Source organism: Corvus hawaiiensis, chromosome 3 (genome assembly GCF_020740725.1).
Source record: "Corvus hawaiiensis isolate bCorHaw1 chromosome 3, bCorHaw1.pri.cur, whole genome shotgun sequence".
NCBI lineage: Eukaryota > Metazoa > Chordata > Aves > Passeriformes > Corvidae > Corvus > Corvus hawaiiensis.
This window is the reverse complement of record NC_063215.1, coordinates 111,092,499-111,118,948: the sequence shown is the minus strand read 5'-3', so window position 1 is coordinate 111,118,948 and position 26,450 is coordinate 111,092,499. Positions and strand designations below refer to the sequence as shown.

At 41.6% G+C, this 26,450-nt stretch overlaps 1 long non-coding RNA gene across 2 annotated transcripts; it reads left to right on the top strand.

The window, feature by feature from the left end:
• The first annotated feature begins 10 nt into the window (after positions 1-10).
• On the top strand, positions 11-22,578 carry LOC125323765. 2 transcript variants are annotated; one of them, XR_007202637.1, is made up of 5 exons: positions 11-131; positions 1,320-1,453; positions 8,222-8,319; positions 19,725-19,826; positions 21,219-22,578. It is a non-coding gene; the product is annotated as an uncharacterized LOC125323765 (long non-coding RNA). The 2 variants fall into 2 exon arrangements; XR_007202636.1 differs by lacking the exon at positions 19,725-19,826.
• The last annotated feature ends 3,872 nt before the right edge of the window (positions 22,579-26,450 follow it).

Sequence of the window (26,450 nt, the reverse complement as noted above, 5' to 3'; positions counted from 1 at the left end):
CCGGCCCCGCCCCCGTTGCCATGGCGGCGATGGCGGCGGCGGCGGCGGCGGCCGGACCCGGGCGGCAAAGTGGCCCCGAAACCGAGTCCCCGAGGCGCCCCAAGCGTCCCCGAGCTACCCCAAGTTACCAGGTCGGCTCTTTATTTTCGTCTCCTACCGATGCCGAGGCGGGGACGGGTCTCCTGAGGGGCTGCTCGCCTTCCCCCTCAGGCCTTCCCCTCCCCGCGGGGGTCTGTCTGCCCGCTATCCTCGCACTGAGCCGAATCAGGCAGCTCTTAAAAGATTCTGTTTGCCATGAATATTGTGTTATTCCATAGCTAGACATCCTGGAAGAACTTTTACTCCTTCCAGGAGGCCTTGCCCAGGTCTGCTTGGTGAACAGTTTGCATTTGCGGGATGGGCTCTGAATAAAGGAAAAGATAAGTGTGATCTCCTGGCTCCTCTCTGGCAGCCCAATATTTGTAAAGGGTAAGTACGACCTCCTGCATTGTCTCGGGCAGCCCAATATATGTAAAGGATAAGTATGACTTCCTCCATTGTCTCAGGCAGCCCAATATTTGTTTATTGTGTTGCCCCAAATTCCACCGACTTCTACGAGAAGCCCAGGTTTTTCCTTTCATGCCATGAGCTATGTCAGTCCGCTGTGAACAGCAGCCTGTTACAATTAGGTATCACCCAAAGAATATAACCACGAGGGGGGTTGGATAGTTAAGAGAGTTACATATTGTGTGGGAAACCATGCTGCAAAAGGCCAGTGTCCACAATGGAGACAGAGGAGTCCTGCAAAAATCAACTTTATTTGAATAAAGGGAGAGAGCCCACTGGGCCATACCCCTGTGGGGTTTCTCTCGACTTTTTGGAGGACGCATATTGCCCTCCTCGTTTCCGAACCATGTACTACATATTCGCCTTTGAACATGTATCCCCCCCTTATCATGCATTGCATGACCATTAAAATTAGCTTTTAACTCACTCTGGGTGGAGAAGCTAATACTCATGAGTCTATTAAGTCTGTGCATTTTTCCCTAAAGTTCAGAAGTTCAGGCTGTGCTTGGCTCTGGAACAAACTAGCGTGGCTTGATGTTGGTAACGACCCCCACACCCATTCTTCCAGAACCTCACGGGTCCGTTCAGATCAAATCTTTACAAAAGACCTTAAACCCATTTCTCCTATCACATAGGGATAGATGTATGAGTTTATGGCTATAATTTTTTTTCTACCTTTAATTTTACAGAATAGTGGGAACAATCAGAAATCTTAAAAATACCAGAATATAGGCCATAATATTTGACCTTTTTTTAACTTTAATCACATCCAGATGTTGACAATGAGGAAACAACAGGGTTGTCATACCTAGTAGGACAAAGAGGCTATGGAAACAAACATGGACTAATCCAGTGGCACGCAGCTGTGATGGAAGGACATCCTGGTCAGCTGCACAGCTTTTCCTGGGTATGGATTGCTTTCTAACATACATATGATAAATGTTCATATGTTAATCTGCTTTTCAGAGCATGGCATGGTTTACGTTGCTGGTTGAAGACAGAGGCATAAAGCAATTGCCTTAAAAGCAATTGTCCAGAAAAATTAATTAATCTGTATGTTTTAAATCCCTCAGCTTGTTGAACCTAGCGCAGAGGGCTCTAGGAAACGACACCCTGTTTCCTACTCTGCTGTTGGACTTGTTGGGTAATTCTGGACACAGCACTTAACCCACCTGTGTCTTAGTCCCACAAAGCTGGATATGGTACCATGCCACATCATACTAATGCTCATGGATAAAGCATCTGCAATCTCTGAGTGAGAAATGTTTCATTTTGGGTTCAAATTATTTGTCAGGCAGAATGCTTCAGCTATGCCTCCTCATGTGATGGCAACATTTACTCTGCTCCAAGGCAAACTTTCTTTTAATATGGCAGACATGAAGTAAAAAAAGAGCAAACTTCCTTCACTCACTTTTCTGAGGTTAGATATTCACTAGATTCTTAAATAGGTTATATATAACACGCAACTCCTTTTTAATAACGTTTTGTAACTTTTATCAGATGAGCCTTTTCCTGCCAGGAATTTAGGCTAGCAGTTCAAGAAAACTCTGTATGACAAAGGGTTAGTTTGATATTTGCCATCAGAATTTATAGCGTAATTGAGGTCTGTCAAGAAATAGTGATGCTGAAGTCTGCCAAATGTAATGGTTAATTTGCTGTTTATAGCCGAGCATAAAGATTCCATAACAAAGGGATACAAGTTCTGTACCAGAAGTACCAGAACTTGCATCCTGCGTGGTATAGTCAATAAATTCACCACTGTTCTTACTACCAACTGTTGTTGCTGTTAGCTGTTGGATAGCCTTAAAAGATTTTTCTATTTTACTAAATGTCATGTACAGTGCAGGAGATGAAATATAATGTGGTTTGAACAGACATCTCTTTTAAAACTTATTTTACTGATTTAGTTGAACTGAGATTTTTCTTTAACAGCAAAGGAACTTTTATTGTGGTCTGCACTCATCAGTGTTATTTGCTGTGAGCAGGATAACAGAGAATAAGATTTGTTTTAACTACACCCCAAGTACACAGGAGTTGGCATTTCTTTCTTAGGTCATTCATACAATGCAAAGAAATGGAAAAGCTTAAAAATCAATTAATTGATGGGTGCTATATACGTTTGAATTATCTTCTTTGTGTATATATTGCACATATTTCAGTTAGTGCAACTTGCTTAGAAGGTTGTAAAGAAATAAGCAAACAGAAGAAAAAAAATCCGATTGTTTCCTATCTTCAGAGTCATTTTGTAAATACACTTCATAACTTAGAGTTTTTGCAGTAAGTTGAAAAGTGATCTTTGTATAATATTGTGTAAATAAAAGATTTGTCCTCCAAAAACCTACTGTCTACTAGCTGCTGCTCCTTGTTAAAGCCATGGAGAGAACTATCCACAGTTTTCCTACCAGGAGAAGGTGTTGTGACTTGCTGTGACTTTTGTGAGAGATCAATATGTTGTGATAGAAGATAATAAAAGTATGATGACTAAGCAGAGTGCTGAAGCTTATCAGAGAAAGTACTACCTCTGTCTTATACTGAGTTTGATAGACTTTTATGAACTTGCCAGTTAAGTGCTCTGTGCTTATCCTAATGTGCAGGCATACAAAGAGAGGCAGGAAATACTCAGAATAAAAAGGGAAAATGGGTTATTGGAACAGCTGTCCCGTAGCTCTGCTCAGTATGGAAGAGTAAGGAGGGTCTAGGAGGAACCAGTGATAGCTTGCTCACAGCAAAGCAAACAGTGTGTTCCTTAGTCTTACTTCCACTCCCCACAGAGCCCTCTCTCCCAGTGTAGGTGTATGGAATTTGGACCTGCAAACTCTGGCTGACTGTAGAAACTGAGGCCAGTTCCTATGCTGATGAGGCTGGTTCCAATGTTGTATTGGCAGGGCAGGAGAAAGACACTCTACGTGAAAACTAGCATTAATCTTTTCAATAATCTGTTTGGTTTCTTATTGAGGCATTTTACCTTTGTCTTGGATTTATTTCATTACTTTACCAAAAATAGAAGGCTAGAAATATTCACAGAAAGTGTCCCCTGACTAAACGCTGATCGTTTTCTGGATTTATCAAACTGTGGATGAAGTAAGCTAAAAACTGTCTGGATACTTCTGAATAGATCATGGTTTAAAGGGGAGGTGAGCCCTCAGCAGACACACCTTCAACATTGTATGACTACCTCATTAGCATTAAGGGACTCTGACCTTCACCAAATCCTGAATATCTCACTTTCCTTGTTATCAAAGCCAACCGCGCTCAGGTGCCAGAGGCAGCGTGGCCATGGGGGCCAAAGCAGGATAATTCTCCTGCTAAGAAAAGACAGCTTGGTTGTCAAAATGCACCAGACCGAGAGTGTTGAGCGGGCCTGGATTTCTGTGAAGGACAAAAGGGTCTGGATTCTCCTCCCTGTAAGCACCACCCATTCTGAGTCATCTGAGCTGGAAGAACTGGCATAATTGCAAAACATCTTCACACAGATGGTATGATCCAGTGAAGGTTACGTGAGGATTCTTGAGTGAGATATTTGGCTGTTTAATTAAAATACTATGAGGACAGGTTTTTATTGTTGGGTACTTTTCACAAACATTTCTTCACAAGGCGGAGAAAATGTTTTTCCTTTTTAGCGTCACAGGGGTACAGAGTATGAACTTTTATTTTTGTTAGCTCATTTCCAGATAAACATGAGAACACATTGTAAAGGTCACTTTGTGTTTTAAATTCAACAAAAATTCCATTTCATGTGGTATCTCTAGCATATGTCCCATCTGCCATTCGAAACTTTTAAAACTGCATTTCAAACAAAGTTATCCTACAGAGTTCAGGCACTGCAAATCATCATGAATTTTGACCACTGTAGATGTGATGATACTTTGTCACAAAAGCCCAGATCCGTGCAGGGCATATACTTGTGTTGATTTCACTGAAATTTAGGGGCCACAAATAGTTTTATGGTAAAGAAAATCTGCCTTTACAGCTATGCTTCTTATTTGAAACAGTTTAATTTCTGAGGCCTTAAGATGAAGCAGTGAAATGTGCAGATGACATTTGTTGGACACTGGACTCATGGGAAACCCCTGGATGCTCTCTCTGGACCCTGTTCTCCATTGCCCTAAATATTTTGTAGTTGCTTAGGCATGTGCAGCAGATGCAAAGTAGTAATAAATCTGAATTCTCCACTTACAACACTGGTAACATTTTGAGGCCACTTTCCACAGATATAAATGACAACCAATGGAATGTCAGAGTTTCAGAAACCTGATTTCCAGAGATTTCGAATTCTTTTTATACCAGCTGAAGTGAATTAGACCATTTTCTGAAAACTGGGTTCCAGATATTAAAGTCTGGCAGGCAAAGCTGGGTTATCCAAAATTAGATGCCAATTCTGAAAAGATAATTGTAAGTGATGATCTCATAGGGGAAGTCTGAGACAGAGCCAAGAGTAGAATCTAAATCATCTGATACCCAGTCCTGTGCATTAACGACACCACTGATTTTTTAACACTCTGAGCTTGAATACTGAGTTCTTAAATAAATAAATGCAATTTTCAAAACTCATCCACAGCATATGTAAAATAGCATTTTGATGTAGTTTGCTTAATTCTGGTAGCTGAAGTCAATTTGCATCTCAGATTTTCAAAGAAAGTGGTTTCAAATAAATTCATTCTTTATTGTGGTGAACTTAGGCCCTACATGGGTAAATGTTACTTTTAACAAATCGATTCATGGATTTTTTTTTTTTTACCATTCTTTATGTGTTTTCTGCACTTGTAAAATCAGTCCTTACCAAATACTTTTACATGAGTGTATCTGTGGTTGCTGTAAAATACTATACATATTAGAAGCTAGAAAGCAGTGAGATTTTCCATTTTTCCTATGAAGACAGGCTGAGTGAGCTAGGGTTGTTCAGCCTGGAGAAGAGAAGGTTCTGGGGAGACTTTATTTTGGCTTTTCAGTACTAGAAGAGGGCTTTATAGGAAAAGCAGCAGAAGACTTTTTACCAAGGCCTGCAGTGACAGGACAAGGGACAATGTTTTAAACTGAGAGGGCAGGTTTAGATTGGACATAAGAAAGACATTTTTTATAACAAAGGTGGTTAGACACTGGCACAGACTGCCCAGAGACACTGTGGATGTCCCATCTCTGTGAATGTTAAGGATCAGGTTGGATGAGGCTTGTGGCCGCCTGGTCTGGTGAGAGGTGTCCCTGCCCATGGCAGGAGGTTGGACAGGATGATCTTTAAGGTCCCTTCCAACCCAAACCATTCTGTGGTTCTGTGATTTTACGAGTTGCAATGACTGAAGCAAGATGAGGTGCAACAAAAATTTCAGAGCAGAGAGCACCACTGAAGTAGGACATGTGGGCTTAGTAAATAGGCCACGTGCAAGGATATTGGAGAGATTCAATCCCGATGGATTCAATCCTGCAAGTATTCCACATGGAAGAAGTTTGGAGATGGAAACACCTGTTGGTTGGTTCCCTGGTCTGTGGGATGCAGGAAGGCCTACGGTGCCGCTGTTCTGCAGGGGTTTTCAAGCTCTCCTGCTCAGGGTCCTGCAATGCTTGGAGAGCACTATACAATATTTTGAAGACCAGGGAGGTTTGAATAAATGAGAGAGACATTTCTGAATGAAGTGCAGTGTCTTTCATAAAGTAGTTTTTCCAGAAGGCATACAAATTATCAATATCTGTTAGTGCTGGGAGTTTGAATTGCACCTTTCACTTTTTCTCAAAAGACTTGGTATTTTTAAAGCCTTTTGTTTTTAACCAAGTCCAAAGACTTACTAAGACTGAGAATGAAAATGGGAAAACAGCTCAAATTTGTGGATGCATCACTACCTTAAAATAAGGAAAACCTCTCTTCTCCTGTCACACTCAATATCACAAACGTTCAACTAGCAATTCTCTAGAGATTATTTGCCCTGAATTTCAAATTGAATAAGACAAACAAGAAGGAAAAGAAATACAGATTTTCTGGGTGTTTTGTTTTGTTTGGGTTTTTTGTATTTTGCGGGTGAACATTGGATGTACTTAAAACTTTTGTATGAGAATTTTTATGCTTCTTGATTAGGGAGATATTGATGTCTCAGACTAGATAGTAAGAGAGAAATGTGCATTTACTTGGATTCCAGTAGACAGGCTCATGAAGAGAAAGTCTCAGATGCGAATAAAAAACTGTGAGGTTGTTGCCTAATTGATTAGAAGCAGAGAACTGTCAGACATCTGGCGTGTGCAAAGTGTAAGATTGTCCTCTGATTTCTCAACGTTGGCAGTTTTGATGCCACTTGCACTTTAAATTAGTATTAATACTCGGGGAAAAAATGCAACCTTTCTCTCTTTAATCAACAGTTTATAAATGCAGTAGCACATTTCAGATGTGAGTAATGTATTTTTTTCTGGCAATTGATTAATGTGCATAATAAGATGGATAGGCCTGTCTGCTGAGATGCAGAACAGTGACACACAGCATAGTGCTGCTTGAGAAGGAAATAATATTTTATTTTTTCATTAGGTCTCAAAGCTTTGGATATCCATGGAAATCAATAGCTGCTTGTAAGATGGATACGACATATTGCATGGTTGCTCTAGTTCCTGTAACTTATGTAAATATTCGTTTCTGATTATTTTTGAGGAAACATCCTTTCTACACAGAATTAGCTTTACCATCAAAGCCGGTGTTGGGAGAACACCCTGATCAGGTTACTAATCAGCTCGTAAGGGAGTGGAGATTTAAGACAGGAGGTGGCAGCCTTGAGTAGTAACTCATTGCTGTCTCTGCTTAGTTAAGCTCGGATCCAAATGGAGTCAGAGCTGGGCATAAATAACTCAGCATCTCAGCCCTTTTTCTTAAACATCACAACGACAAGCAGCCTGCATAGTGAAGATGGCAACAACTAATTTTGTCCTTTTTGCCTAGTAATTAAAAATGTAGCTAATTAATTTAATACTTTTAATGTGAAGCTTGTATGAGTTTTCCTGGATTTTTTTAACATTTGGATCAGCAGTTGTAGCAGGAAAGACTGCAGCACACTGCAGATGCTGAATTTAATCTGTCTCATTCTCATCTGGGTATCAGATCATGTTGCAAACAAGAATAACTAACAAAATATGGAGTTGATTTATTCAAATAAAATTTGTGCCTAATTCTGGTCTCCTTTTTGGTATCCTGGAATGTTGGGTGTTTCTTCATCCCCTAACTGTGGTGTACAAGCAGGTCATGAGGTACTTCCATCTCCCTCATGATCTACCACACAGTAATGGCAAGATAACTTACTTTTATTAGTAATATCACTGAAATTTTCTAATCCATAAATCAGCAGAAGACCTTGCAACTATACAGTCTCAGCAGAGAGAGGAACTTGATGACATCATTGTTTTTCCCCTGTGAAAATGCTTAGTTGGAAAAAGACAAAAAAAGATTAAATGAATCAGAGTAGCTCCATGCAACCTCCCACTTCTAATCTTCTTGAAGAATGTGAACAGTACCATTCACTGGTAAAAATGTAACCAAGAAGAGTTCTGCAGCGTTGTTCATTTCTGCTGAATATTCACAGTAGGAATTATACTTGTAAATTTTATTATTGTAAATTTTGTGTATCTATTGATTAATTTTTCCCTACAGCTCCACATTTTAAAAATATGTATTTTGGGCCAAATCTCAATTTACAATTTTTTCATTCAGGTGCATGTGAAAAGTCTTCATTTGAAAGTTTGCTAAACAACAAATCCTTCAAATAGAACAGGTTGCAACTCTGCTCTGCCTGGAAAGTACACATGCATGTAAGTCTTGATCCATAACAGAACTAATTTTCTGATCTTGTTTTTTGTCACAGTCTGTAGACAAAAAATAGCATTTTCCCCTTTTCCCCCTGTGGCTTGAATCCTGCAGTTAACCTGTGCGTGCACGGATCTGTCTGTTTCACACAGACACCACAGTCTGCCTGGATGGATCTGAATGAGAGCCCGTGCTTTCTGTAAGAGTCCTGTTAGGCACAGTAGACGTTGTCAGGGAACCTTCTGTTTAATCTTTTTATTAAGCAAACATTTCCTTAAGTTTGCATAAGCAGTCGCCCAGCCATGGCTTCCACACAATCCTTTAATAACTGGCAGGGTGTGGTGATTACATTTCCTCGGAGGCTTCTCCTCTATCTGACTACCGAAAGTAATTTATTCCTCAGTTAACATCATTACTTACTTGTTTTGTTTCTTCACTTCCTTTGTCTGTCACAGGCAGATCTGGGAGTTAATAGCTGTCTTTTTAGTGCAAAAAGTGGGTGGGGGATGATTCTTCAAGCCTGATTCCCTAAAGAAATAAGGCTTGTGTGATCATTCTCTGCCTATTCCAACATTCAACATGCTGATAACATGGAACCCCACTGGCCATTTCACTTCATGTGGAAGAGAAACAGGGGACTCCAGTCTTCATCTTCCTGGCAATTTATGAAAGTGGATGGCTGGGGGGTGGAAAAAGAGCCTACTACTACCTCCTAGTATTAAGGTACTTGTTAATTTAGGAGATACATGCTATGTTTTGAATATCAAAATACCAAAATATTTCAGATTTATTTGGAGTCAAGAGGAGCACCTCCCTTTTGTGTGTATTTGGTTTTTAAAAAGGCCACTGAAACTGTGAAAGAATGTGCAAAACTTGCTTGGTACAGATAATCAGTACTGATCACTACTTTTAGGTTGAAGGCTGAGTCATAACAGTTGTTCTGAACAGTAATTGAATTTTCACTCCATCACAGCATTTATGGGATTGGAAAATGTGCCAGACAGTATTTTGCTCTATGAAGGAGCGCAGTAAACTTGGACCTTATAATGTCTGTGTTGCTGGAGAAATACGGCTTTCTTTTTTTGAGTAGGTGGTTTTGGAGTCCTAAAGACTCTCTGATTTTTGCTTTCTTAAAACAACAATAGCCACAGCCTTGGCTGGGTAAGGACATGGACAGATGTTTTGTTCCAGATACAGCTGTGCAGAGAGGAAAGAGGTTTTCCATCCAGAGCCACATGGGTGCTTCTAGCTGCTACAAACCGACCTGTCACGGAGAAGTTTTTTATGGGTTCTCCCTAATTCATACCAAGCACAATTAGGTGTATCATTTTAAGCAGTTTAAAATCCTGAGGTATGAAGTATGGCAGCTGGCTTTGCCTCATCTGAGTTAGCAGTACTGCCATGGACTCTTCTGTTAGCACCCCTGAAGAGTGGTCAGAAAGTTCTGAGGTGGTTAGTCCCGTCCACTGGCACTGCTAGATGTAGAAGAAATCACCTCTACACAGCCTGAAGCCCTTCTGATAATTCACAAGCATATGGCATCATGGGCAGGACTTCTGCCTGCACAAAAGGTGAGTGAATACCATTTGGGGATTTGAATACCTGAGCCCAACAAACAGAAAGAAAAAGACTGAGCGGGTTTGGTTCTGTAACCAGGCAGAAACACCAATTTAGTGTAGTGGTTTGGTCCAAAATACTCATTACTGTTTACCTTCTGTGAGATAAGAATTAAGAGAAACGCAAAGCAGGCACCAAACTTGAAAGAATATAAAGAAGTTTATTAACAGACCTAAAAGAAGGAAAAAAAATTATATTAACACCTTCAGAATCTTCTCCTCCCCCCACCTGCCTCCCTTCTCCCACTGACAATGTAAAAAGACAACCCTTAAGATGTTCAGTCTGTTTGCCACTTCCATAATAACCTTGTTCAGTCCATTTAGGAAGAGGAGTCTCTCTGCTCACATGTGAGTCCCTTCCCCCGACTTGCAGCTTTTCCCACAACTCCTTTCAAGGGTCCACTCTTGAAGGTTTTTGGGGTACAATTTTAAGGTTGAGCCGTTCAGAAACAAAAGTTCTCTTCACCCATCTCTGGGAGCATTTCATCTCTAAGAACAGAGGCCCTTCTCCTTCCCTGGGAGCAAAAGGTCTTCCTCATCTTCATCTTTAGGACTATCTCTGGGAGCATCTCTAGGAACTGAGGTTTTCTCCTTTCCCGTTTGGAGCAAAAGTCCTCATCGCTTCCATCACTCCCTGTCCAAACTTCTCATGAAATTACAGCTGCGTCAGCATCTGCCTATCTCAGCGCAGGTGCTTTTGCTCACAAGTACAAGTTGAACGCTCCACCCCCCATGCCTTCATGAAATTACAATGGGATACTCTGATATATCATAGCTTCACAACAGAATTTCAGCTTTAAGCATCTCCTCTTTCTCTTCCCTCAGGTTTTCAGCTCTTCACAGCACTAAAAGGGTTAATCTCACCTAGGCCTTGCAGCTGGAATGTGGCTTATCGAAGTGGAGAGGGGCGAGAGCCAAGCTGCTCCCACTGCCCACAGCAGGGCTGTGGGGGGTTCCGCGGGTGGAACAGGGCCCATTGGCTCCAGGATGGCCGTGGCCCGGCCCGGCCTGGCCCAAGCAGGGCCTGGCCAGGCCCGCTGGTCCCCACACGGGGCCCGCAGCCACCTGTCCCAGCACCGGAAACAAGAGAGAGCTGTGGGGGGTTTGTCTATTCTTAAGTGTGTATCACAGAGGTGGTCACAACTTTAAGTGGCTCAAAGAATTGTCCATATTCAAACTGGCCAGCTGATAGGTTCTATCAGGTCCCAGAGGAAGCTGTCAGCACCCCTTAGCAAGGACATCCCTTCCGGGACTATGCTTGCTAACCTATGACACTGACTCATATGCTTTTACAAACCAGTGCCAGTGAGCAGAATCACATTTTAAATAGGGCCACATGTGAAAATGGTTTCTTATGCTGAGAAAAATTGTAGATATGTGGAAATGGTATTTGAAGAACTATTTAGTGGGGCACTAAGGAGATCTGTTCTGAGAGCATAGCTTGGACTGTGAATGGCATGAGCAGGCATTTGGGGAACCTGAGCCCTGTGTGTGGTAGAAAAGTCTAAGAGAAATGAGCAAGAAGTCCATGAGTAATGGAATCAGTGAAACCTGGTTTCCAGTGGATTTGTGCTTCATGCAAGTTTTCCCCCTGGCCTGTATGGTCTTTGTCTTAGATGGATCATCTGATGCCTAGTAAGAATTAGGCTTTTGCTACATTCTTTTCCATGGCTGGAGACACCATCTGGATCTCCTCTTCCTCCCAGCTGGCTGCCTACTTTCACTAAACTTAGGATGATTTTGTGTCTTGAAACCTGTGATTCGTTTTCAAATTTAGTTGAAAATCAGCACTGGATTCAAAAGTTACTCCAAGAGGAAGTGAAGACAGCAGAATAGGCACTGATACACAAAACATGATGACAAAGGCCTTTTTTTCCTTAGGAAATCAGAAGAGTTGGGGAAGGCACTTCCTTCATATTTGGTGATTTCCAGCACTGGCAAGGTCACCTCATTGGGACATAGAAAGGGCAAATGGAAGCAGCTCTCTAAATGTAAACCTGCTTTCATCTTGCAGTCCTGTTTTATAGAGAACTGAGGGACAGGTTTACAATATTGTATTCTTGTGGAGGTTTATTGGCATTTATTTGGAACTTGGTTATTTATTAGGTGAAAATATACTATAATTTCAGGAGTTGGTCTATATCTATATGTGGATTGCATTTTTTAAACTGTTTCTTAGGTCAGTATTACTGATATTATTAATTTTGCTTAACCTGCTAATCATTCCGAAATTATATATATTTGTCTAGTGGAGATGAATGAGAAAACAAAATCCAGTAACAGGTGCACAAAGCAATCTACCTGAACATATAAGTTAAGTTTAATAGGCATATTTTGTGAACCAGAACAATTTTCTGTAGGTCTTATCAACATCCTTATCTTTGATCTTCAACTCAGTAGGTAAGAACATCATTGTTTTGCTAGTGCTTTGGTTGACTTGAAAAATAATCCTCCTTTGACTATTTGAGAACACGTATGTAGCAGGTTGAGTTCGAAACCGGGCAGAAACACTAATTAAATGTAGTGGTTTTGGTTCAAAATATTCATTACTTACTTATTTTCCTTCTGTGAGATAAGAATTAGGAGAAAAGCAAAGCAGGCACAAACCTTAAACAGTTGCAGTACAATGAAAGAGTTTTATTACTAATAGAATTAAAAGTAAAGAGAAAATAACAAAACAAAATTAAAGCAAATCCCCCCCCCCCAGCAGTTCTCTCCTTTTACCCAGCTCACACAAGGGATAACAGAACATGGGATGTTAGTCAGTGTTCCAGTTCTTGAAAAAAGTCTCTCTCTTATGCTTAAGGAAAAAAGGGTTTTCCTTCAGTTGCACGTGGTTCCCAAACTGCCACTAACAGCAGATCCGCCCGGAAACAAACAATCTGCTGTGTGTAGAACATCTCTCCCATGAAAAATCTCACAGTTCCTTCACACTACAAAACACGGGCCACCACATGGGGTTATTCATCTTTTTAAGGGTAAGTTATTTAGGCCTGCACACAGAGGCTTTTCTTCGCCACAAGTCTCTAACAGCCTCTTACTGCTTCTATATAGCCTGGCATAGGCATTCTTCACAATCTTCACAGGCACACGAAGATACTCCATCCCCCCATGTTCTTCAAATGGATTAAAGAGACAAACAGTTTGTGGTATTACAGTTTCTTACCACGGCATGCAAGAAGGTTTCTTTTAAGCTGCGCGCCAGAATCGCGGCACCGCCCTCTTTTCTCCCGTCGCCATGCTCAGCTCCGTCCCACGTGACTCACTTCTCTTTCTCTCTGACTCTGAAGCCGCCATGTTGAAGAGTGCTCCCGTTCGGGCTTTACGGTGGGGAAAGCCTCGCTCCCTCTGTGCTGCTGGCTGCGTGGTGTCCTCTTCAGTTCAGCACGGAGTGTGCTGGCTGCAGACAGGAGGCTCTGCCGGCTCCCATTGACTCCGCCGGCTCCGCATGGAGAGGAGAGGGACCCGCCTGTCCCCAGAAGCCGCGCTGGATGGGTTTAGCTGTGAGCAGTCCATGGCTGGTTTTAGCTGCCTGCGGCTCTGGGACAGTCCCCCTCAGTGACCCAGGGTCCGTGCCGCGGCGATGGGAAAGGGGGAAGGGGCAGTGGCCCCGGCCCGGCCCGGCGGGGCCGGGAGGCTCGGAGCCCCCCCCCACCTTCCAGCAGGCGAGCTCCGACAAAAGGGGAAGTCCCGCCTTTCTGTGCGGTTTAAATATGTAAATTGTGAGAAGCGTAATTGGTCTTAAAGACTGTCCATCAACTCAGGGTCAACCCAATACAGCATAGCTGAAATATCTGGTAGTGGCAAGCTATGCTTTTGTCCCAGGGAAAAAACCACAAAAGCTTAAATGGAAAATGAAGGAGGAACCTATCAGAAGAACTGTTCAGAATAAACAGCTCTGCGCATGTCCTCTCTGAAAATTTCATTTAGCTCCAGGCATGGGCTTGAATAACCCACCTCATGTTTACTAGCACCAGCTAAAAATTTATTCAACACAGAGAATATGCACCTTTTTATTCTACACAGGGAATGTGTACCTTGTATCAGACTTGGTAAGAAAGAAAGGTGGGTTTCACATAGATTATGTCATTGTCTGTAAAAAGAGATACATCTTGACTGCGGAAAACAAAAGTGCTTTATCTAGGTGCTTAGCCTAGTGCAAACGTTTTTCCACCAAATACAAAATAACTGTTGACATATCTAGGATGGAAGAATCTGTATAGATAGGTGTGATAAAAAGCCTTCTTTGCCTCACTGAAATTCTCAGTAAGAATGTACCCTTCAGTAGGGCTTGTAACAAAATAATATTTCAATTAAACAAGCTGTAACTTATGGTTCTAGAAAGTAATAAATCTTCTGCAAGAACTATATGTACAGTAGACCCTAGGATGTGTTGTCTAACAGCACAGCTCCTATCCAGGGATAAGTACTTCTTAAATCTGAGGAAGTTAAATCCTATTTTTTTTTAATGTTATTTCTTACATTATTCTATGTGATAACAGACTTCTGCATTTAATTCCTGCCTTCTTGGCCTTACTTCTCCAATTTTAAGGCAATCAGGGCATGAGCCCTTCTTTCAACAGTCCCAGTGTATAATATGAACACCAAGGTAGGGAGATCAGTATTCCCCTCTGTAAGGAATTCAGGGTGGTGTCAAACCTGCCAAGTGACTTTCACAACACTCTGATACAGGTGGTGTGGCCGGGGTGTTTGAGTGACTCCTGCCTGAGCAGTCCTGGCCTTGTAAACTAGCACAGGTATCTTGACTGCTCAGATCTGTGCTTGCATAACCTTAGCCAAATCTGAATCAGCTCTAGGGCCAAGAAAGGCAGTAGTGCTGGGTTTTCAAGGCTCCTTGTGCCATTTTCCTGCACACAGTGTTTGCCAGCAAGTTAGAACTGAACCTCGTGTATCAGCTACAAATGCCAGGTATGTATGGGAAACAAGAGCTATCTTCCAATACCAGGCCTCCTTTAGATACCATGAAGCTTAAGTGCCTTCTTTCTGTTAATACCAACCATTTACCTACTGCTTCTGCCTGAATCTAAATGAGTAGTTTGAAGTGATCTTTGTACTTATCACAGTATGCAAATAAACTGGTTCTTTTGATTCTGTGAGGGGAAGGGGTTTGTTTGTGTGACCTTGGGAGCAGACATGGGTATCTGTTCCTGGCTGCAGGAGGAACACATGGTTGTGGAATTTGGAGACTGGGAGACTGCTTATGAGAAGTATTACCACATGTTCATCTTATCCTGAATAGCCTTTCTTTGACACTGTATATTGGAAGTGTCTGTATCATGGAAAACAAGTTTTAACCACAAAGGCTGTGTGGAGTGTGACCCTGGTGCCTGAGAGCATAGGCCATACCCAAAGCAGCCGTGGTCTTCCCCTTAACATGCTCAGTGTAAGTCACAGCACTCGGGTCACATTTTCCAGTACTATTTTCAGTGTTCCTTGGGTAGTATTTTTAATATTATCAGCTTAAAAATTAACTGTTGCTCAAGAATATTTCACTGATTTCACTGGTGAATATCTAAGAAAATCTGAAGGGTACAGGACAGTCTTGCATTTAATTTTTTTTTCTTTCCTCCTCGCCACTTTTTTCTCCTTGAAGCTGGCAAAGCCCTGAGTATAGAGATTTTACACTCTGATCTCGTGCCCTGAATTATGACCTCACCATTCCAGACCAATTTCTGGTAGCCATTTAGCAGTACCTCTGCTAGATGTGGATATGTAAGTTAACTATGGGGATAGTAAAATTAACAAAAATCATGTCGTTTAACTTCTAGAACCCAGGCTAAAACTTTAGTGCCAAGGCATGGAAACTCTGGGTTTTTCCTAATGAAAATGAACAGACCAAATTATTGAGACAATAAAGATGGAGTCTCGCAATGGTATTGTACACAGCTTTGCTGTTTCTTATTACGCAGATTCACTTTTCTTATTGAACAGAAGTAATTGAGAAAGTAAAATGAACGACCCTCTAAACACCAGCTAGCTTCTCTCACCAAATGGTCAGTAGGCAATAAAGAGAAACAGGCAATTCAGAAGATAATTCGTTCTCATCATCTTTGATACCCATTTCAGGAGAGAGGAACTCATCCCTCAGAAGCAGGAAGGGATGCAGTCTTGTATGTGCAGCTATCATTGCTTAGCTTTCAAATTACCACTAACAACCTTATCCAACCTGTTTTTGTGACTGGAACCTAATGAAAATGCAGCCAATATTTGCAAATGCAAAGCTCTACAGCAATATAAGTCTTTCTAATATATTTCACCCTGCTCCACAGAGCAGCAGAAGAGATTTTTAATTTACCCACTAAGAACAAAGTGCTGATTTGGCTCTGTGCTTCTTGGAAACTGTCTTTGCTCTGCTATTTCCTGTTATTTTCTCAAGTTTTGTATTTCAGAAGAGAACGGGGACCTCCTCAAAATCTCTTTATGTTTGTGGCAGCGTGAGGTGATTCCTTGGACAGACGTAGATGGGTGTTATTTGCAGGTAGAAAGGGAAAGAAGAGCGAAAGCACGGCAGAAAGTTTTCTCCTTTTAGCTGTGAGGCTTTGATGCCTGACGGCCAGCACGCCACGGCGAGCAGCCGCCCGCAGCGCTGACCTTGCTTGACACATTCAGCAGACGCTGCTAAATCTCGCTTCCTCAGACTTTCAGCATTTTTCATGACTGTTCCTCCTTCCATCCCGAGACACGAGCCATGAGCCGGGTCGTGCTCGCTCTGGCAGCTCCTGTGACACAGCTCTGCTGGGCTGTCTGCGGGCTAGCGGCCACTTTGGAACAACCCTTCTGGCTGCATTAGCAGATGATTGCATTTAAAGACGAGGCTTTGCCACTGCGTGCGTTTGAATGATTGTGGTGCTGCAGTGTCTGCTGGTGTTTGTTGACATTGAAATTTATAGAATTTTGTTTGTGTGTCTTGTGAGAGGGGAATATATCACTGCAGTCGTCTGACACCTCACCTATGTTGGTGGCCTTATTTCAAACCTTTTTGGCAGCCAAGTTGAATCAGTTGCTTTCAGAATCTGTGGATGACCTGGCAGGAACTGAGTGATTGTCCTTAAAACCATTTGTAGTTTCTGTTTTGTGCCCTTGACAGATCAGTGGTTGGGAAATTTGTTCACATGCCATCTGCACCTGCTAGCTTTGCCATGCAGGAATAGGTCATTTCCTTTCCAAACATGACTGGCTTCTGATATCAGCGGGAAATTGGCAGCTCTTTTATGAAAGCAGTAGATTCCAGTTTCCTTTTTTCGATTTTCACTGAGATAAGAAAGGAGTTGTTATTGTTACGGTCTCAGTGCTCTGTCCAAGTTCTCTTCCCCACAGAACTGCTTTTTCAGTCATTCAAAACCAGTTTGTCAGTAGCACGCAGCAATATCTTCTACTGTCTGAGATTGTCCCAAGGTAATTTCTTCCCCAATATCACAGGCTTAATTCTAAACAGAACTGCACAACCTAGAGTGAAAATACGTCCTTCTTCTTTTGTCTCTTGGTCTTTCTTCCTCATTTTTGTGAAAGACTAAGAGAATCCAGAATAAAGTGTCTGTCTGGTGTTGGTGGTAGGGCTTAAGAAACAACATAATGGAATTGAAATATACTTTTCTCCCTATTTCTTTGTCATATCAAAGTGTTGATGCCAAGTGTCACTCATAGTACTTTCAGTTCTCTTCTCAAATGGCAGAAAGCTGTTGCAATGACTTCTTTGTAAGGAGTGTTTAAACCAGCAGCTAGGGAATCAGTGATGTTGGGCAGGGAGCACGCAATTGCCTCATCTCCAGCCTGAAGTATCACCTTTGCAGAGAGCTGCAAAGGAGTTTTGTTGCTGACAATAAGACGGTGAATTTTGTTCCCGTTCTAAACAGCATAAAGCAGCTGCATTGGCTTTACAAGTGATTCAAAGGTTTGCTCTCCCTGAAAGTTAGGGTAAATTGTTTGTGCTTCCAATGTGTGCTGTGTGTCTTTTTCCTCCTGTCAGTTACTGGAGATGGAGATAGAATTGTGGGTTTGTCTGTGCTTTCATGTAGCATTATTAATGAAACAGGTAATCCTATTTGTCTTAAAATCAAGGCAAAGATCTCTTGTGTTCCATCTGTTCCAGACACCAACAGCATGCTCATCACCATGGTATTAGAACAGCCTGGTACACAAATAGCAATCAGCAGTTATTAACCTAATATTGTTACTTGGTCCATAAAGCTAGTATTGGCAGAGATACAAGACATCACTCACTGTGAGACAGTTGCTCAAGTGATGTACTTTGTTCTGCCAGAATATGATAATATTCTGTATAAAAGTCAGTAAAAGGATGCTTTTTTGTTGTTTGTTTCATGCAAGCAGCAAAAAATTGCCAGTATAATATATCAAAATTTTCTCTTTATATCCAGTAATTTACAATCCATTGTTATCTAGCTGTAGAACAGCATTCTTTAGAAAACAAAAGGGCTTTTTATTTTAATATATATCAAACCACTGAAAGTTCCCCTTTCCTTCCTTTCTTCCCCAGCTGCTGATATAGACTGATAGATACAGGAGTGGCTTTTTGCATGCAGACCACCATTTATCTCAAACTGGACCTAGATGAGTTCAGGTCTATTCAGCAGGTGATCTGTAGTGCTGAAGGGGTGGCATGTGATTGCAGCCCACCAGGAAACTCTAAGTCTCTCAAAACATCCTGAACACCCACAAAATTTGGACGTTCCTTATTTGTCCTTACTCCCATTCATACATCTCATTTATACATGTTCAAAAGTCCAACTTCAAATGCCTCCTTTTTGCTTGGTCACTTTTCCCTCTGAAACAACGTAAGGATTTTTTTCAGAGTTGAACAGACACACCTTTAAAATCTCTGGTATTTAAATTTCTGGTTAAAAGGAATATATTCCTCTGGAGTGGTATATTTGTGCCAATCCAGTTAAATTAATAGCCCATCTGTATATCGTTTTTCTTCCCTTCTTAATCAGAATATACTCCTGGGAGACCTATTTTGTAAGCTTGTCTACAGAGACTTCTTTATTGCAGCAAGATGGAGCCTTTTCATCCTGCAGCTTCACAGTTGCAGGGTTCAACTGTGAAGCAAAAGTGAAACCAAGTCATTATAGTTCCTAGGTTCTATACACAATGAATTTTGCTTGCTTTAGAAGGCAAACTGCTGCCAAATTAACATTTCTGTCATCATTATAGTGCCTATACAGGTGCTGCTCTAATGAAAGGAAACATCTTTATCTGAGCTGGTTGTGTCAGCAATTACTACTCTTTCAGTGAACATGTAACTTAAATAGTCATGATGTTGGTTCAGTCTCCATTTTTATATCAATAGCTTCTTTTTTTTTTTTTTTAAGTTAACTAGAATAATTAACTAATATTAATAATTATTAACTATCACAATAAACTAATTTAAAAATGTAAGTGGATTCTTAAGAACACTGTTGCCAAATGGAGCCATCAATTTGTTTGGAAAGGCCAACAGGATCTTTTTATAAAAAAGAGGATCATTTTCTGCAGGTCAGCTCTGTCTTGAACACTTTTTGTGTTTAAAATTAATAAAATAAATTAATAAAAACTAGCTTTTGGCTCAGCTAAGGGAAGGAGTCTAAAGTACTGAGTGACTCTCATACATGTCTAGATACAATGAAGGGCAAAGTGCAGCATTTTTATCCTGTCATTCCCTGTTATCACCCTCAGTTATTAAGCATGTGGTGGGTATTAACATCAACCTTGCCTCAAACATTTAACAGACGTTACTTACTAGACAAACTGCATGTGCCCTGTGTTATTTCTCTCAGGGCCTGTCTCTCACTGGATGCATGCCAGACTGTCCTTTGGGATGTAGCCCAGTGAGCAGGAGAAATGGGTTTGGACTTGGCAAAATGGCAATAAGCATAAAGGTATAGTTGGAACTTTCTTGGAATACTCTCTCCTATCTCACTATCCTAGGCCAGTATCTTGGTCCTCTGCAGCCCAATGCTTTGGAGCAATGTTGTGGAGAAAAATGAGTAATTTCTGACTCAGTTTAGTAGGTTTATCAGGACTGAAAAAGCTATAGCTGGACTAAATGCCGTGTCCACAGCTTGTTTCATGTAGCTCTTTTTGTCATGTACAGTGACTGCCCACCAAAAAAAAATGAAGATGCATTGCTTCAGCTTTTATAAGAAAGATCTCAAGCAGGTTGTGTTGTATCCCTGAATACAAAGGGCTTCCAGGGGTTGTTAGTTCTCTCTGCTCCTGTGTTGCAATATACATTACAACAGTACATGTTGCCACTGCACAGTCTCCCCTTGTCCTCTTATTTTAGATAGGCTGCATCCTCCTCGGTTATCTTTGAGATTTATGACTTAGAGCATAAAATGTAACCACTAAAATAGGGCAGATGATTTTTCTGCACAATTTTGAATGACTAGTCAAAGCAGGATTTTGGGGAGAATGTGTCATAGTTTTGTACAACTGGGTGCCTTTCAAAATAGCTGCTCAGAGTGGGGTGCTCATTCAATTCACCACATGTTACACTGGGCGCACTCTAGAAAAGATCAGACACTGTTTTGAATTAATGAGGAGGGCTGGGATCTCTGATATTGTTAATTATGTGTTGGTGGAAAGCACAGTAGTCCATTGTTCTTTCTGAACCAGAGTATCAGAACAAAAAAAAGCAGCGAAAGGTCATCACTGCAGAAGCTGCCACCCTTGTTCCCTTGTGTGCTCTATCTCTTCCATGGGGAGGTCCAATGGATATCAAAAAGCAAAGCAAATGTAGTTGTCCTGATTTTTTTTGTCTTCAAACCCCATCACACATAATAATCCTCTGTGGCTTTCTGCCCCACATGACGTTTTGATGCCCTTGATTTAGGCATGATATTGCTGTGTCTTTTGAACCACACATTTTAGCAGTTTGTATTTGGACATAAGAGCCTGGATATGGAATGCATATTACACGGGGCAATACTGTGCTATTAAACACATATATAACATATGTAGTTAATCTCATGTACTCAAAATGTCACCCATTTTGCATGGTGCAAAAAGAATCTCATTAGTTAATATAGGCAATGCATGCAGTGTAGGGAGTGACTGCATTTAACTATGACTTGCATTCAACTATGAATTAGTTGATCTTTGAAAAGCTTTTTTTCTTAAGGTAAAAGGAACAAATAATTTCAGTACCTTATTTTAAATAGTATTATTTGTAATTATTTTTCACAATAGCAAATGGAATGTAAATAGGTAATGGTGAATTTATAGCTCCTGAAATTATACCTGTTCTCTCTCCTTTTGCTTGCTTTTAGGAAGAAACTGGAGAGCTGCTTCATCAGTGCAAATCCATGCTGTGGTTGGTCTCATGAAAAGGATCATATTGATGAATTAGTGTAGCTACCATTCCAGCTGTGGAAGAATACCTCATACAGAAAAAATCCATAGGTGACTAATAGGTGTGGTAAGGAGCCTTTGAAATTTGGGAGAAACATTTGGTATGCCTGGAAATCAACCTAGATCTAAATTACCTGCCACTGTGGATATTTTAATCTTAATTCATGCTTTTCCACCACATTTCAGAATGCGCCCTTTATTTGAACAGCTTTGCTTTCCTGTTTGTTTGTTTTTTATGTTTGTCAGTCATTACACAGTGCTATTTAGAATCAATTTAGCACCTTTCCATGTGTTGAGTGGTTGTGGTGAGTGATGATTGCAGGATTAGCCTGCTAGTAATTAAATATTGCTGCCTCTTAGCTTGAAAATGAAACATCTCTATGGAATTTAAGAGTTTCTTGCTTTATTCAGGTTGTGCATGTCTAAATAGTATGGATAGGTGTACCAAGACAGTGCAGGCACAGTGCAATCTTTTAAAAAAATAAATTAAAAAAGCAAAAAGAAAAAGGGGGAGGGGTAGAGAGAGAGGAAGAAGAGAAAAAGAAATTGAGAGAAGGAAAACAAACTCAACCAATCATTAAAACTTTGAATTGTATGGGAAATCTTCCACACTTTGCTGAATCCTGGGTGTAATTTCCTAATTTTGGCTTTGTACAATCCAGGTAAGGTTTCCTGTCTGGACTCATTTTTACTCACAGATGGGTCTTCAAAATTTGCAAGTGTTAAGTTGTGTAAAATAGGATGTGTTGCCTGTCTGTTGAAGCCGAGGGGTACCTGTCTTAGTAAAGCAGAGGCTGGGTTCCTCACCATTTGTGGACCCAATGGATGCTTGTTTTTCATATTGGCTCTACCACTACGAAGAGTTTTACCTCTTGAATTCACTGATTAATGGTTTAAGCAGAATGAAGCCTTTTTTTATTTTTTTCCAAATCTGCTACCAAAAATCACATTATTTCACCATTCAAAGACAGTTCTTTGATCCGTACCATGCTCCTCACAGGACTGCAGCAGTGTAACCTCTTATGATACAAATGATGAGCTTCTGTTTGAAATAATAGGGATGATGCCTAATCCTGAACAGACATGAGACGGATTTTAAATAAAGGTTGTCATTGAGAGGCCTGTAAGTTAACCTCACTTAGTTCTGTCTGGCCTATGTTAGGGTGAAGATGAAGGCGTTTGAGTCTCTTAATTGAAGCAGAGCATGAGCTTTTTACCTTGAACTCTTGTTACATTTAAGGGTTCCTGCTGAATAACAATAATAAAAGATGAATTCCATCTGGTTTTCTGTTGATTGTTAGTTTAATTTAGTGTATGATGACTCAAAAGTTTAGTCTGCCAGCCAACTAAGGTATGCAGTTATCAACATTACTGATAGGATAAACCAATTATGTAAGCTTATTTGCAAATCTCCCCAAATCCCATAATACTTAACAAAGTAAAACTCTTGAGCTGAAATGTACCTGTTTACAGAAAGATACAGCATCAAATAGAGATTTAATTCAGAATTTTGGGTAGACTAAGTGGCCTTGGTGCCTGCTTGTTTGTTTTTTTTTTCTCTGTTGCCATTTTTAGACATTAAATATATCAAGAAAGTGAAAAGAAAGTATGGACAAGAAAAACACAGTCATAAGAAAGAATTCTGAGACTTTTCAGAAAGGAGGCCCAAACCCGGAACAGTATGTTCTGTGTCTTGAGTGTCTAGTGAGTGCTGCGTCTTTGAGCTGTAACAGAATTTCCCAAACCCTGTGTCTAACCATTACCTTGGCAGGACTCCAGATTAAGCCTGTGGGGAGAGGAAAGTGCCTGTGGAGCTTGGCAAAAGTTGTTTGTCCTTTCCTCCTGAAGATATGCATTTGTTCCTGGGTAGTGTGGGAGGTGGCTCCTCCTTCCTGCATTTGTAGCCACCATGGAAACAGATAATTCCAGAAGACGGTCTAATAATGGAACTGCAGACCCAAATGTCATTACAGAGGTCTGAGACTCTCTCTCCTGACACTGAATTGTATATGCATCTCCTGACAGCTAAACTGCATGTGCACGTGCAAGCAGTTCCACAGGCCTGCTCATGAACGCCCCAAAGCAACTTAGATGGAGATTCCAAGGGATGAATAGGGTGAGAACAAAATGTCGAGGGCCAAGAAAGTCAAAAAACCACAAAGAGATTCAAAATTTAGATTATGGAAAGTGTGAAATGATATTGTCAATGTCAGGCCATGAGACAAGGGAGGCATTCTGTTGCTGAATTGCACATTGCAGGCCTCTGTAAGCATGCAATAGAGAAAGTATGGAAGATGCTGTGCAGGGCAGGTGTGTAAACAGGATGAGCAAACAGAGGAGGATTATGAGCAAAGAAAAATTAAGAAGAAAGTTTTTGAAAGAGGAAGAGGTCAGAAGAGAGCCTGGTGGCACAGAAGCTGACAGGGAAGAAAAGGGGTGCGACAGTAGAATGGAAGCCGAAAGAAAGTACAGCCATTGATTTAATTTGCTGCTTTTCTTTAGAAATGTATCCTTTTGCCACTTCTGGATGCCATGCACATGCATAAGAACATACAAGCTTTTCAGCTTACCAGGGTGAAACTGCCTTCCAGAACTCTGGCATCAAAGGCACCTACAAAACCCAATAAAACAACCTTCAGTATTAGATCAATGTCAGTGTTCAATAACATCCGGTGCCAGGCAGGGAGATGCCAGCCCAGCTGGGTGAGTAGGAGCCAGAGCATTTGGATGGTAATTGGTTGATGAATCGAACTCTTAAACAAACAGACACCTAGGCAAAGAGCAGAGCGGCCGAATTCCAGGGAGCACTACCCTGCTATCTCGGCTGTGTTGCAAAATGCGTGAGTCAGAGGGAGAAGATAGCCCTGGGCAGCACCTGCAGGGAGTACTCTGACCCCCACTTCAGCAAACCTTATGCTTCTGGGCTCTGTTCAAGTGTGCTGTCTAGCAGGACTCTGCCCCGATGTCTGTGGGGAGGTGAACCAAGGTCTGCAGCAGGAACAAAGGGTTCATTTGCTAGCAGGAGATGAGTGCCGCGAGCAGGACATCAGGAGACAGCACCCTCAAAGTCCGGCCTCCTGTTGCAGCGCTGTGGTCCAGAGTCTGAGCTGCCATTATAAAAACAAACAGGCCACATCCTCAGCTGGCACAGAGCCGCAGAAACTCAGCATATCAGCTCAAGCTGTGTCTTCTTTATCGCTTGTGGCACTGAAGATTATGATTGAAAAGATGCCCAGGGTGTAACAGATGAACTAAAGTGTACTGAATTTACCAGCAACCTTAAGTAAAAGCCTAAGTTGCTTAATTTATCCATGGAATCATTTTAGCAGTGAGCTTTTTTTACCTTTCTTGTGGGTGCTGTCATAAATGGCCTGTGGGAACAGTGGAATTGTCATATCTGGACGTTTTCAAGAATATCGCTATTGAGATTCAAATAGGTGCAGCTGAAGCAGAGAAACTGACTAGATCATCTCTTGGAGTCTCTTCCAACCTTCTTTTTTCCATTATTTTAGCAAATCTGTTCAGTTGCTGTCCTAAGCTGGCAGTATTACCCTGCTTCCAGAGGCTTGTGTCCCAGAAACTCCAACTCCCAAACCCCTCTGCTTCCTCTGCTTTGTATTGGATGGCTACTCATACAATACAAAATGTGGTATTGTCAGTTTTCCAAAATGTTGTGAAATCAAGATCTGAACCATGGCAACAGTGTAAAGTAAAAAAGGATATCAAAGTTAATATGTAACCTGCTTATTACAGTGTTTCATGTCCTGCTCCACTCAACATAATTTTCTGCTTCAAATTTGGGTGACAGTTGCCCTAAAAACACAGGTGTGCTCACAGCAATACTGAAGCAACTAGGCTTGAAGAAAAGAACCAGAACAAGGTGCTTAGATCTCCTTCTAGGAGTTTCCCAAAAGAGATTTAGCTCGCCAGGGTTGGACATCTGCTCTCTGAGCATCCTGCTATCACTTCACATCCAAGTGCTCTTGACACTCCACCTTCCCTGTATCTCTTGTCTCCTGCCTGTGATTGGTACCAATGTGAAGCCTTGGGCTCCATTCCCCTCACTGTGGGATGTGAAAGCACAGCCAGGTGTCCAGCCAAAGTGAGAGGCAGAGACGGACATCAGCCAGTTCCTGGTGATTCACAGACCCATAAATTCCCTTAAGCAATGTGTGATAGTGGACCAGCTCTGTTAAACAGTTCCAGAATACCATTTTCCTCTCCACAGTTATTCTTCTGACACCTTACTACATCTGAATATGGGTACCTTTGTACTTTCCCTCCCAGGGGCACCACGGGTCCATCAGCAACTTACTTCTCCCTTGTCTTTTACTTCCTAAATCAAGAATTAATAGGAGGAATTTGTTGACACCAATTTAGGTGTGCTGCCAACACATCTGAAATGGCCTGGTTGTATTGTCTAAAAACACTGGTAGCTGACAAGTCCTGCAGAGAAATTATGCACATGGGAGGACTGTGAGCGAGGCCAGAGAGACACGCTGCTGTTGATAAGCTAAAATCAGTGTTTGTTCCCCCGCACTCCCAGTATCCAAACAGCCTTTGCAATGTTGTGTGTTCCTGGTGCTTGACCTTCTTCCGAGGCTGCTGTGCATCTATCAGCCTGCCAGCTTCCCACTCCACAGACCAGACACTGAGAAGGGGGAGGGGAAAGGAAGGGCAGAGGAAGGCAGGAGGGCAAATAAATACCTGTGGTTTTTTTCATTTTATACATAGTCCAGGGAAAAGGACACAGCAGGGGGCAAATGATTTCTGAACACTGCTGTGCTAACATGACAGCTTATGGGGAGGCAGTTCTGGGTCAGGAGCCCAATTCCTCCTACCGTTGGTTCAAGAACTGTTATGCAGGGGAAAGAAAGACATTTCCAGGGTAAAATTGTGGTAGAGCGTCAAATAGCACACCTGAAGCCTTCCTTTGCCCTGCGACTGTGTGGTGTGGTTATATAGCTTAAAAATATGGACAATTTCATAAAAAATAAGGGCAGCAGAGAAGGGCAGAATGGATCCTGTGCAGGTCTCTGCTCTCTGCAAGGTGGTCCCGTCCCAGTCCCACTGACAGCCCCGTGGCAGGAGGGAAGGGGGGCTCTGTACTGCAATGCAAAACCTGAGCTCATGCAGTTCTAACATTCCTC